We start from the raw sequence: 13,137 nt of genomic DNA, 5'->3' as shown, positions 1-13,137 counted from the left end.
CACTCAAGAGCTGCTGGGCTTAGGACTTCAGTCCATCTTTTTTTGGGGGGGCTAAGGATTCACCCTGCCACAGAGGGCAACAGGAACTCACGTGAAGAAATGACCTGTGGGACGAGTCATCGACGAGGAGTCATGAACTAAAGGAAAACCGTTGCATGCTGAAATGATAAGCAGAGGTCAAGATGAGTCTGGGGAGGGACAGGAAGTGTTCTGATAAGAGACGCTCTCACTTAGGATACTCTTTCCATCTGTGCTGATGGCCCTGATTTTTTTTTTTCTGTCAGAGTTTTAAAAAAATATTGTATAAATAAAAAGAATAAGAAAATAGCACTTCTCTGACTCACACGTTGGGCAGAGCACAGACTCTTGTGATCATCAGGAAAGACTTCACAGAAGTGTTGATGTTTGTGCAGGATCTCAGGGTATGAGGATAAGTCGCCATGCAAAGAAGAGGTGCCGGTGGGGGTGGGTGGGTTGGTGGTGAGGGGTGGGGGCTTCCCAGACAGACAGAGGAGCACATGCAAAAGCACAGTGTTATTTCAGGGATAAACTCTTTACTTCTGCAGCAAGGTGAAAAGCCTTTAAAGGCAATGCTGATCTTGTAGACCCAATCTGCATTACTGAGAAACAGTGTTATAAAATGAAGGCGCGGCGGGGGGTGGGGGGACGTTTTTGGTTTTAATCAATGCACAAATACCCCACCGATAACCTGAAAGAACACAAGGAGCCTATAGAGCGAGGAGTTAATTGCTGGACGCATTCGCCAAAGCACAAATCTGGAAACCCCACCCTCAGCCAGATCTGGAGAAATCAAAGGGCTGAATGTGGTATAAATTCTTCTGCCCTGATTGCATAAGGAGATCTGCCAACATTTTTTCTCTGATATATTCCTTTCTGCATCAAGGACTGAACCGGGTTCTGAAAAACCCGATGGTGACCTGAGATAGGCAGCTCTGAATCACCGCCACGATCTAGGAAAATGAACTCCCCACTGATCGCCCCGAAGAAGCACCCTCGCTTGTGGCCCCCTGACATCGGGCATCAGGATCTGGCCGGGATCCTGGCACAGAGCGACTCCCCTTTTTTGGCAGAAGAATGTACAGGATGCCAGTAAAGTTCACCCTGGGTCATCTAAGTCTCTTTAAATGCGCGATGATTCATTGCTGGGGTGGGGGAGAGAGAGGACGGGGAGGGGGAAGGAAGTGCGGGGCGGAGAGGCGGAGCGATGTAATTATGAAATTGACTGCAGGGAGAAAAAAAAAAAAAGCGAGCTCTGGGAGTACGGGGTCACATGTTCTTACTATTGGTATTTCAGCTACAACTTTTCAACGGGGGAGGAGGGGGGAGGGGGAGGGGCTGGGAACCAGATCCCCGAAGGTGATTGGCTTTCGGAGGGGATGCGGGCGCCAGAGCCTGACATATTTATTAGCCTCGCAACGTGTGGATTTCTCCTCCTTTCTGACAAAGAGAGAAAAGCTCTCGGGTGACAGTACAGTTAGAATAAAAATCTGGCTGCCGTGGTATGAGGGCACCATTTGTCTTCTTCTACTTGATGTACTCGCACTCGGGCTGACAGGGTCTTCCATTCCGTGCGTTCGTTTTGTACTTAAAAAGGGATTGTTGGTAATTTACAGTTTAAGTCGGAGTGCTATTATTCTGCTCTGTCAGAAGGCATCTGTGGCAGGAGCTTTTGTTTCCTGTCTATGCCGCAGACACCCGGCAAATCGGCATCTTCAGGCGTCAGTCTAGAGAGCTTCCCCAAGTCTGCCAGCAGGGAAACTTGCAAGGGGCCTGGCAGAAAAGGGTTCTTTCTGCAGATAACAGACAGCCCTCCCTGAAAGCCAGCTTCCTCCGTGAACTCTAGTTATGTAGGTCAAAAAGCGAAGTTTGCCAATGCATTTTTTCCCTGACCCTGCCTTTTTGGGGGTAAATTTGATAAATTCCTCATAAAATAATTTTCTTAAACTCCTCCCCCCCCCACCACCACTTTATTTGGGTTAGCTTCTCCTGGCCCATGTTGACTCAAGAAAAATAAAGTAAGTGAGAGAGCTTAAAACGGTGTATTTTAATGTCATACGCTGGAAAAACAAAGAACTCCCATAGCAATCTGATGTTTATTTTTTTAGCCTGTTGTTGCTCCCATCTTGTTTTGAAGGCATCCCAAGCTCAAGATGTACGACCCATCAACTGCCACTACAAGTTCAAACAACGGTGGCTTTGGGCTTTGATTTTAATTTGGAAAATGTATTTCTTTTGAGGAAACAAAATGCCAAGTTGTTAATGAAATGCTTTTAATAGATGCCCCAATGCTCCCAGCCAATAGCAAGCAAAGTTCAACTCGCTCATCCTAAGCCTAAAAAGGTCCCTTCTCTTTTCATATTAAGAGGGCTCTGTTCTGCAGATGGTGAAGACCATATATTCTGATCCTTCATAGGTCACAGCATTACTTTTGATCTTGGTTACAGTTGTATTGATGAACATCTGTCTGGGTCTTGCTTGCAAACTAAATAATGATGGCTAAAAATCATCTCATTTCCTTTTGACATGCCCTGTTGTGCTGAATGTATTAGAACGTGTTTCTTAAAACACGGATTTCCTTTTGATGGCCTTGACTTGTTTTCTAGTTAAGTGGCAATTATATAATTTTCATTATGAGGGCTCGTCGGTCACTAGAAGGTATCCACCCCCAGACCGTTTAGCTACAGGCAGCAATGGCAGCTGTAACTCTAGAAGGCTGTACTTTCTAAAACAGAGCGTTAAGTTTTCTAGCAGCTTCCCCAGGGTGGGAAAGGACCGGAGATCCTCCCAAAAAAGACCTAGTTAGAGATGAGCCTAACAAATCTGTGTTTTGCAGGCCCATGCTAGATCTGCCAGTGAGATTTCGGCTCACTCCCAGGGGTCAGTTTCACCAGGGAGAAGGCCCATGTTGTATTAGATAGTGCAAGGGGGAAACCTCTGGAAGGTAGAAAATAATTAAGCGGTCTACCACACTCCTACAGAGAGCCATGCCAGGATCCTGAAGTCTCCAACTGTGGATTCTTAGAACTAATTCCTGTACCTTTCAGCCCCCCTAGCTCTACCAGTGTTGTCCACTTGAAATATAATATGCGGCCCTTCCATATGCATAATTTATAAAATTTTATAGTAACCACAGTAAGGCGTAAAAGGAAATATGCAAAATTAATGTTAAAAATCAATTTTATGTAATCTAACATATGCAGGATAGTTTCAACATTTAATCAATACAAAAGGATTGAGGAATACATATGTGTATGTATGTATGTATGCATATGTGTGTACGTACATGTTCATACTAAGTCTTTGAAACCCGAGGTATATTTCATACTTACAACACTCATGCGCTTGAACTAACCACAGTTCAAGTTCCAAATAGCCACGCTGGAGAGTGCAGACCTATCCTAAAGCACTTGTTCTGATTTCAAATCATAGATGGAATCTTATTGAAAATTGCCTAATGTGTATGCTGTTAAATTATGAAGTGTTGGTAGACTACAGTAACTTTAATTGCACTCTTGACTATCGGTGATGTCATTTGGATTGGCCAAAAGCCAGTCTTGCTACAGTTTGGTGGAGGGTCAAATAAAGATGATTCAGGATCATTAAGAGTCTCTGCTCTGCACAGGACCCAGTGACTGTAGTTTGGGTGTGGTGAGTTTGACCTCAGACTCTATTGTGTGAGCAATGTGCCCGTTTGTTTTCGGTTTCTTTTACTTTTCTGGCCTCCGCAGCTTCATTTGGGAGTGCAATTTAAGAAAGATATATTTGTTTTGCCAGGACACTCTGATTGGCTCGGATTTTCAAATGACATATGTAGGGTAACACCCTCCCTGTAATAGCATGGTTAAAGGTCTGTCAGTGTTTCCGTTAAAAATTCAAACTTTCCAGGATTTATTACACAGCCATAACGAATGGCTCCAGGCAGAAACTTGGCAAATCCTTCTGGAACGTAGGAGGAAATCTTTTTTTTTTTTGACAATTTTTAAAAGGGGGAAAAAATAAACAAGTGTTTACCACTTCCATTTACTCATGTGATTCTTTGGATAGGAAAGGCATTCAGAGAAAAGACACAGCCTATCTTTATGTTTTGTTTGTTTTACAAACTTGAGATATTAATATGAGCTTGCAAGTCAAATTTTGCCAAAAAGGTCTATAATTGTCCTCCTACCGGACAAGTTTTCAAGGATTCTAGTATTGGATTCTCAGGTTCCTACATCTGATGAACATACCGATTGGGGAGGTGCTGAGCCAGTTGACGATGACTCTTTACTCTTCATCTTGGCAAACATGGACAGTTTCAAAAGATACAATTTGTTTTGGTGGGAATTCCTTGCAGACAGAGAGTTCCTACTCATCTAGATTCTCAGGGTCTAGTTATTGTAGGGGTACAGTACACGACTATGGGAGAATGAATGATAAATACATAAAAAGCATCTTGAGAATTAATACACAGTCTCTGTTCCTATTTAAATATTCTCTTATTAAATATTCGCTATCTAGTAACTTGGGAAAATCTTTGAAACGGTAAACAGCATGCTGCTGGATCTTTCATGTCTATGCCTTCCCCTATCTGTGAACACCTTGGTGGGTTATTATAGCAATTAAACGACCCAATGCTACGAAGGCACAAGCCAGTTCCAAAACTTTTTTGAGGCTTGCCTCTCTCTTGTCTCTTCTACCTCTTGGGAGTATCTATCCAGAAGTCTCTGAAAAATGTGAAATGCTGTGAAGATATCATTCAAACGCAAATGCTCACCACTGCAAATGTTAAGGATCACCTCCCCCCCCCCCCCCCCCCCCCCCCGCCTCCATTACTGGGAAAGTAAAACATGGTGAGAAAGTGCACATTCTCTCCTCAACATATTTGAGTCCAAATCAACCTGATTTATCTGATGTTGTGCTGGGCTGATGGACCCCAAAGCTTTTGAGATATGTAGGAGATAGGGGCACCTGGGTGGCTCAGTGGGTTAAGCCTCTGCCTTTGTCATAATCTCAGGGTTCTGGGATTGAGCCCAGCATTGGGCTCTCTGCTCAGTGGGGAGCCTGCTTCCCCCTCTCTCTCTGCCTGCCTCTCTGCCTACTTGTGATCTCTCTCTGTCAAATAGATAAATAAAATCTTAAAAAAAAAAAAAAGATGTATAGGAGTACTCTTAGAGTGACCTTTTTCGGTATTCTATTATTTTTGCCTCAGTTTTACTGAGAAGTAATTGGCATACATCACTGTGTAAGTTTAAGGCGGACAGTGTGTTGGTTTGATTCGCATCTGTTGTGAAATGGTTGTTTTCTTTTTTTTCCACTGGAGAAAAGCGAAGGGGTCTTTTCTGAGTATGACTTTTGAAGTCCACTTAAAAAAAAAATGAAGTCTAGAACTGTAAATAATATGTCTATATTCTACTTAACATCCAATCTGTTCACTTATTTCGTTGTTATAACCCTGTAATCTGTTTGTGCTTGCTTATTTTTGCTTATTTGTTTTGAACTATGTAAGGAAGAGGCTACTTTCAGTGAAAACATAGACTACGATTTAAAATCCTTCATGATTCGGAGGGCTTGTATGCTTGTTTTATTAAGCACTCTTGTGCTCCCTCTGCTGCCGTGAAGAAAACCTTCACATTCAAGACCCCATGACATTCCTTAGAGTCCACTTGGCAACGATGAAGCTGATTTCCACATGAAATCAGAGCTCTCGTCTGAAATACAGTACTATTGGACCAAAACATAAAATGTAATCGTGTTTCATTAAAAAGTGCAAATTACTTAAAGGCGGAGGGAATAAAAAAGGAATAAACAGAAGAATTAAGTTCTACATCTGTCGGCAAATGCACCTAGACAGCCCTGTATTACAGACAGCATTCTTGATACCGTAGCGTGATCGGAAATCACCGGAGGTGCTGGCTAAAAGGCGGTTTGCAATTCAGTAGGTCTGGGATGGATCTCTCATTCTGAATTTCTAAAAAGCTCCCAGCTGCTCTGAAGATAAGGCTTTTAGCAGCAAGATGTAATACATAATGATATGATATCATATATACTCGATAGCCCACTTTAAGCCCTCAAAAGTAGATACTATCAAAACAATGAATTAGATGTAAGGGATAAAAAATGATTTTCCATGGCATTTGAGCAACACAGAACACAGACTAGGAGTAGGGCTAGGCAGGCCTTATCTCTCAATTTCTTTTTATTTTTAAGTTTGACTTATGCTTGTATGAATACAATATCAGATTTATGAATAGGACTGTAGTACTACATATTTGCTTACTGGCTTCTCGAAAGCCCTGCCCTTTCACTGAGTTTCTGTCTGCACAAGAGAGCCTTGTTTTTAAAGAATGAGTGTCAGTTATTTGCATGTTTAATATTTTGCCACCTGAAAATAAAACATTTCAGTACTAAAGGTAATGGAACAGATCAGGAGAATACCGCTATGCAGGCAGGAATAGTTCCAGAATTTAACAGCACTTTCTGGCTTTAATCTTAATAACTAAGAAAGTAACTGACACATTTCTTATTAATTGTTTTTACTGTTCGGGTAATATACATACTTGGCGTCCTTAAGGGAACATTTAAATTAATTGACTCACTCTAATCTGAATTATGTGTTTTAATTTGTTTAAGGTTGTTAAAATAACTTAAACTGCCTGTGTCAGTGTAATAATTAAAATATTAGCTGTTTTTGGCTGAAAAAAAATCTCTCAATGTAAAAATGTCTAAAAATAGAGTGGAGGTGGATTGGGCAGTCTGCAGAAGTAAAAAACAACTCAGTTAAGCCAAACACATGGCAACCAATATTTTCTGTTACAAAGATATTTTAGATGGAGTTAGTTTTTAAGAAAGCTTTCCGAAACTGAAATGAATAGCAGAAGGTCTGTTTATTCGCAGGGCAGTACTAACAATGCCCGCAGCACAAAGCACACGTCTTTTCAGTGCCCAACCCACTGCTTCTGATCCTTTCGGGAGCCAGCCCAGTCTGCCAAGCCGGGGGAGGAGTCAGTACCCGGTTCTGTTCTGAGATATTAGCCTTCACCTTGATAATGCTTGTCAACAACAAAACGCCAGGAAGAGCCTTTTCAGGAAACTGATTTCAACTGTCCACTAGAGGCTGTAATGAGACCAACAATGTCACTTTAGACCAACCTGGGGCTTTAAACTGTAGCAATCATTGCGTTTTAAATGGGAGGGGGAAAAAGAAGTTGTAGAACCCAGTAAGAGTGAACAGTAGTAGTTTTCTTTTCTTCTTCTTTTTTTTTTAATAGCCGTGTATATGTGCATGGTATTTTAAAATGTGAGAAAAAAAAATGATTTCCGGGGCTCTCCACCTTCCCAGTTGTTAGTATGCTTATTTTTATTTCTGTAGCACGTTGGCTCTACGATACAGTTGTTTAAAAGCTGACACATTTCTCTTGGTGATTCTGTATCCTGCTTCAGTTGGTGACTAACCGTTAGGTCATAAGGAAACTCAGCCAAAGGTTTCTCCAGCACAGTTTACAGTCAATAGTGGTGGCTTCCAGGGAGAAACTTGGGTGGAAAGATCATGTTTCTAGACACTTGGTTCTAAGCACCTGAAAGAGGTCAAATGCTGCCCCGACACCTACTGGTCTTCCAGAATTATCTGCAGCAAGGAGCTCCGCTTCACTGAGCTCCCTTCAGCATGGAGGTGCCTTCGCTTTTTTCCAGGCGCCACACCTGTTGGCAAGGGGCACCCCTGCACGGAAGATTCCTTCCCACCGAGAGCTCACACCTGGCGGTGGTACACGCGGAGCGGGCGGGGTGGTGGGCCGCTGAGAACCGCGCTTCACAATTGAGCGCAGAGGAAGTTCCTCCGCGTGGATTCACGAGAACTGCCATCTGATGCTCGGTTTGCTTTCTGTATCTCCTGCACTGGTTACCTCATTTCCGATTAAATTAATGATCCCGAATTAGCTGCGAGAGGAGTGCGCGGGTCGTCTTCCCAGGCTGGGGCCAGGGACTTCAGTACTCAAAGCGGATTTGCAGACCTGCAGAAAGCGAAAGGGGAGGTGGGGGCAGGGAGGACACCCGCTTTCAGAGGGAGGAAAGGTGACGGTGCACATGCAGTCGCGGGGACCCTTAAAACTTTCCTGAGTTGCACGCACAGGCAGTCCGCGCAGCCCCGCGGTCCTGGTTCCGGAACGAAACCGGTTTGGGGGTTAACGTGCACGACGATCCGAGTCAGCCCTCTTAGACGATTCTCGGCGCGCCCGGGACGAAGGGCACGTCGGGATCACACTTGACCCCCCCCCCTTCCCGGGGTGGGTATTTCGCCGGCTACGAGCTGAAGCCCGACACCCCTCCGAGAGTCCTCCAGAGCGCCCTGAGTTGCACCCCGCTGTCGCTCTGTTCCCTCCAACTAGGTGCAGGGACCCGGGGAGGCGCGCGAGGACCGACCGGTCACCGCTAAAATTACCTCATCGCTCCAGCTCCCCGCCCCTTTCCCAAACCTGGAAGAAGCGTCCCCTCCGGCCGGAGTCGCACCCCCCGCCCCCCGCTCCCGAGCCAGTCTTGGGCCACGCGCCGCCTCCCCGGGGGCCGCCGGGCCCGGGCAGCGCGCAGCCAAGGGTTAAGGGCGCCGGCCGGCCGGCCGCCGCGCGGTGCGCTCGTGGTGCTCCGAGCCGCTCGCCCCGCCGCCCGCCAGAGGGTGCCCCCCCACCCCCAAGTCGGATCCTTAAGCTGCGGCGGCGGCAGCCAACTGCTCCATATTTGGCTTCTATTACACATTTACATACTGGAGCGAGCGAGCGAGCGAGCGCGAGAGAGCGCGAGGGAGGGAGGGCGGGCGGGCGGAGGGAGGAGGGAGGGGAGGGGAGCAGGGGGGGTAGGAGGAGGAGGACGAGGAGGAGGAGGAGGAGGACGAGGAGGAGGAGGAGGAGGAGGACGAGGAGGAGGAGGAGGAGAGAGCAGAGTATACCGCAGACATCATTTCTACTACAGTGGCGGAGCCGTACAGGACCTGTTTCACTGCAGGGGGATCCAAAACAAGCCCCGCGGAGCAGCCGCCAGAGCTACAGCAGCCGCAAGACACTGTTTCTCTCCCTCTGCCCCCCCTTCCCCACGCAACCCCAGATCCATTTACACTTTACAGTAAGTGGCTATTTTTTTTCTCCTCTGATTCTCTCTTCCCCCTCCCCCATCCCCTTCGCCCCTTATTTAGATTAAAATTTGCCCCTGCCCCCCGCTCTCCAGAGAGGGGCAAAAGCAACAACCAGCAAACAAACCCCAAACCCCAGTCGCCGGCACAGAAAACAGCTGGAAGAGGAGCGAAGGAAATCGACGCGTCGTGTTGTGTTGTGTGTGTGTGTGTGTGTGTGTATGTGTGTGTGTGTGTGTGTGTACATACAACCTTCTCCCGCTCCAGCCTCCCGGGCCGACACCCCCGCTCGGGGCGCAGGGACTGACGGCAGGGGGCTGCCGGGCCGGTGGGCGCCCGCCAGGCGAGGGGGCGCGCCCGGGCTGGGGGTGCGGGCGCGGGCGCGGGCGGGGAGAGCGGCGGCGGCGCCCCGCTCCGGCGGCTGCCGGTCCGGCCGCGAGTGCGGAGAGCCGCGTCCCCCTCCCTCGAGGTGGCGTAGGGGTAGCGGCGGCGGCGGCGGCGGCGGCAGCGGCCGGGGGTCGCGCGCTGCCCTCTCCTGCCGCCGCCCCCTCCTCAGCCCTCTCCCCACGGAGGGCGGCGGAGCGAGTGGGTCTGGAGGAGGGCCGGGCTTCCCCGCGGGGTGGCCGCCCGGCCTCCGAGCCCGGGGCGGGGGTCTCCCCGCGGAGGCCGGCCTCGCCGGGTGCGCGGCTGCGGGCCGGGACTTTGCGCGCGGCCGGGCGCCGGGCGGTGGGAGCGCGGGGGGCGCGGAGGGGTGGGCGCGGGGGGGAGCCGACGCGCGGGTGCCGGCGGCGCGGCTGGAGCGGCGGCAGCGGCCCTGCTGTCGCCGCCGCCGCCACTGCCGCCCTGTTGGTGCGGCCGCTTCCTGATCATGTGCAGCCGCCGCCGCCCGGAGCCGGCAGCCCGCGAGCGCCCCAGCCCGGGCCGGCGCCCCCACCAGCGGCCGCGGCAGGAGCGGAGGAGCGGCGGCGGGCGCTGCCCTGCCGGCGCGGGGAGTGAGCGGCTGCGCGGCTGCTGGGAGGGTGAATGAAGCCAGGAGGAGGGGAAGGAGGAGGCGGCGGCGGCGGAGGAGGCGCTGCGGGGACTGGGATGCGCCCTGGAGCCCCGCGGCTCGTTCACTCTGGGCCGGGCCGGAGACTCCGCCACTCCCGCGGCCGCCGCCGCCGCCGCCTCCTACGTGGTTCCAGCGCTGCGAGCAGGCCGGTCCCGCAGGGGGCAGGGAAGGGGCCGGCCGGGCGGAGCGAGAGGTGAGGCGGCGGCGGAGCGCGGCGTGAGTGTGAGTGAGTGCGTGCGCGTGTGAGTGCTTGTGTGTGAGTGTGTGTGTGTGTGTGTGTGCGCGCGGGGGGGGGGGTGCGGCGAGGGCCGTCGCGCTGGGGAGCGGCCCCTCGGTGGCCACTTGGCTGACTCTGCGGCGCCCCGACCCCTCCCCAGCCCCCCGCCCTCGGGCCGCCTTCCTAAACTCCGGGGTTTGTGCTTTCATTTTATTTCCGACCACGTAGGGGGCTGACTGGAAGCGGTGGAACAATTCAGGTTTTCTGGGGAGATTGAGCAAGGACCTTAGTGGGGGGTGGAAGTAGGGTGGTGGTGAAGATCTTGCCAGAAAACAACAACAACCAAAAAAAAAAAAAAAAAATCAGTTTCCAAGGACCGTGGGGTTCGGTTCAACCCTGTGGCTGTTCTGTTTTGTTTTGCTTTCCTAGTATATAATCCTGCAGATAAGAGGGTAATATAAATACTTCGGGAGATTGGGAAATTGCTGAAGAGTAGTAAGGGCAAAAAAAAAAAAAAAAAAAAAAAAAAAAAAGCCAGTCGGAAGCTGGTTATATAATGCGCGATGTGGCTAACGAGAACGGCAAGCTATTTTTATTTTGTTTACCGTATGCTGTGCAGTAGGGACTCCTCCAAACTGGTTCTGTCCCCGAAGAGATTCTTAGCTTCCCTGCGAGATCCACAGGATACAATTAGTAAAATTGGAAGACCCTAGTACACCCACAGAATAAAAACTACCGCCTTAGAGTGGCCTGCTCCCTGCACACCCCTTCGTGCATGCAGGGAAATGTGTATATGCAAATAAGCTCTCCCTTGGCAATCTAGTAGTCCCATCTCAATGACATTTGTGTTTTGTAATGCAGGCTGTTCTTAATATCTAAACATTGTGGGTACATATCGCACAGAGCAGTGGGTAGTTACTTGATGGTTATTTTTAGGCATAGCTAGTTACTTTTCCAACCCTGTTAGGGAAGCCACTTCTCTTTGGGTTTCTCAGGAGTCCTGCAGTTCCTAGAAGCCCCCCCCCCCCCACCTTAGCCCACCCTGGGGGTTATTTGTAGCGGGGTACTTGGGTTTTTTTTGGTTTGGTTTGGTTTGGTTTTGGTTTTTTGTTTGTTTGTTTGTTTTTTGGTGGAATGAAGCCTAACCACCAATCCCGCACATGAACTCCTGAAAAGGGGTTGCACCCTCACAGCTAAGGCTGTGGCATTTAATCTCCTCCGACTGTCCTATGACTGTGTGCGCCTCAGTCAATATTTTAGAAGGTCCGCAGACAAATGGGCTTGGGGGCTGCCTTCTGGGTACAGCTGAGGGCAAAGGGCTCCCCTGAGCCTCCTGGCCGCCCATGTTTCTCTTCCTACAGATCCGTGTCAGGGGTGTAGGTTTTCCCTGCACTTACTCTGCGGATCACTCCTGTAATTAGATCAGGCTGCCATGGCAACAGACAGTGTGCCTCGTCCATTCAGGTGGGTTTGTCTTGTGCCTGGACCACTCCAAGTGTTTCATGCACGGTGTTTGTGCCGTTCCAGCCGGGGGGCACACTTCACTCCCTCAGTTGTGGCGTCTTTCAGTCATTTAGCCGGGAGTCACCGGATGAGACCTCGAAGCCACTCAACTTTTGTAAAGGAGACCCACAAGCTGGTCTTGCTGGGTGCGGTATGTGAGCGCCTCTCCCACACCGTGAAAGGGGCCTGGCAGGCCTGCTGATGGTGATTGTGAACAGACAAACAAGTATTTGGTACTTGTTAGAAACCTTTCAGAGCTTACTCAAGCCACATTGCTTTTGCAGTCTGGTGCCTTTGGCCTTGTGGGTACTTAACCCCTTCGAGGGGGAGAGCACCCGTCCCTGAGAACCTATGGTGTCTGTGGCCAAGGACCGGGATTCTAAAGGGTTGACTCAGTGGAAGTTGTTTATTTAGGAATGATGTCTCCGTTGTCACATTTCACAACTTCACCGTGACAGGAGCCGCTCTAATACCAAAAAATGGGACTGACTGGAGGGGCCATTCTGAAATGGGTATGTGTTTAATTTGGACTTATTGGACATCCTTAGTCTTTACATCTGTAAGTTCCAAGGTTCTTTTCTCAGGTGAGTGATGACAGAGGCCTAGAGCTTGGGGACTGACGTTGGGGGATGCTTTTACACAGGAAGCAACTTGCACTGTGATATATAATTTAATGAGCATTCAATAATTTAGAGAACAGCCACTCTCCCTTTGCATTAGGGCACCCCCTCATTAGGTTCACCAGGCAACGAAAAATAATAATCTTGTTGCCGAAAATTAAAAAGGAAAGAAAAGTAAGTAGCTTTGGTGGCTGAAGATTTTGGGGCTCAGGCGAGCCACCTGGGGTGGGGAGGTATTCTTAATAATTTTCATATAGGAAAGAGAAAGTGATTGAGAATAATAATGTCTTGATTTGGTCGTGATCCTGCCAGAGTGTTTCAGTTTTATAGCCCCGTAGCTAAATTGGTAAATCCTTTTTTTTTTCCCCCCCTGGAGCTAGGATTTATTCCCCACGGGGGGTTTACAACTTTCTACCATTTAGTGAGTTTATGTGGTTGGTAACTTGATTGTGGCCTGTTCAGATCAAGTGCTTCTGTGGTTAAAACAAGCTATCCCCCCCCATGTAAATAGATGGGAAGCAAGGATATGGAGTTAAGCACAGAAGTTTAAGTTTTACACACTTTGGAGGTCCTGGATTATATCTTGCAATATGCAGAAAATCTCTTGCAGTAAAACGTGAATGTGTAT

The 13,137-nt window shown here is 49.0% G+C and overlaps 1 protein-coding gene across 3 annotated transcripts in view; it reads left to right on the top strand.

The window, feature by feature from the left end:
• The first annotated feature begins 9,896 nt into the window (after positions 1 to 9,896).
• The window catches only part of ATXN1 (ataxin 1), a 400,612-nt gene continuing 397,371 nt past the window's right edge, over positions 9,897 to 13,137 (top strand). For 2 of the 3 annotated variants that reach the window (XM_032341167.1, XM_032341168.1), the window contains exon 1: positions 9,897 to 10,362. The gene's annotated coding sequence lies outside the window, so the exon portion shown is untranslated. Of the gene's footprint in view, positions 10,363 to 10,404; positions 11,851 to 13,137 lie in introns of those variants that run through there. The other variant, XM_032341169.1, reaches the window with a different exon arrangement.

Source organism: Mustela erminea, chromosome 4, assembly GCF_009829155.1.
Source record: "Mustela erminea isolate mMusErm1 chromosome 4, mMusErm1.Pri, whole genome shotgun sequence".
Taxonomy (NCBI): Eukaryota; Metazoa; Chordata; class Mammalia; order Carnivora; family Mustelidae; genus Mustela; species Mustela erminea.
This window is presented reverse-complemented; position numbering and strand designations above follow the sequence as displayed.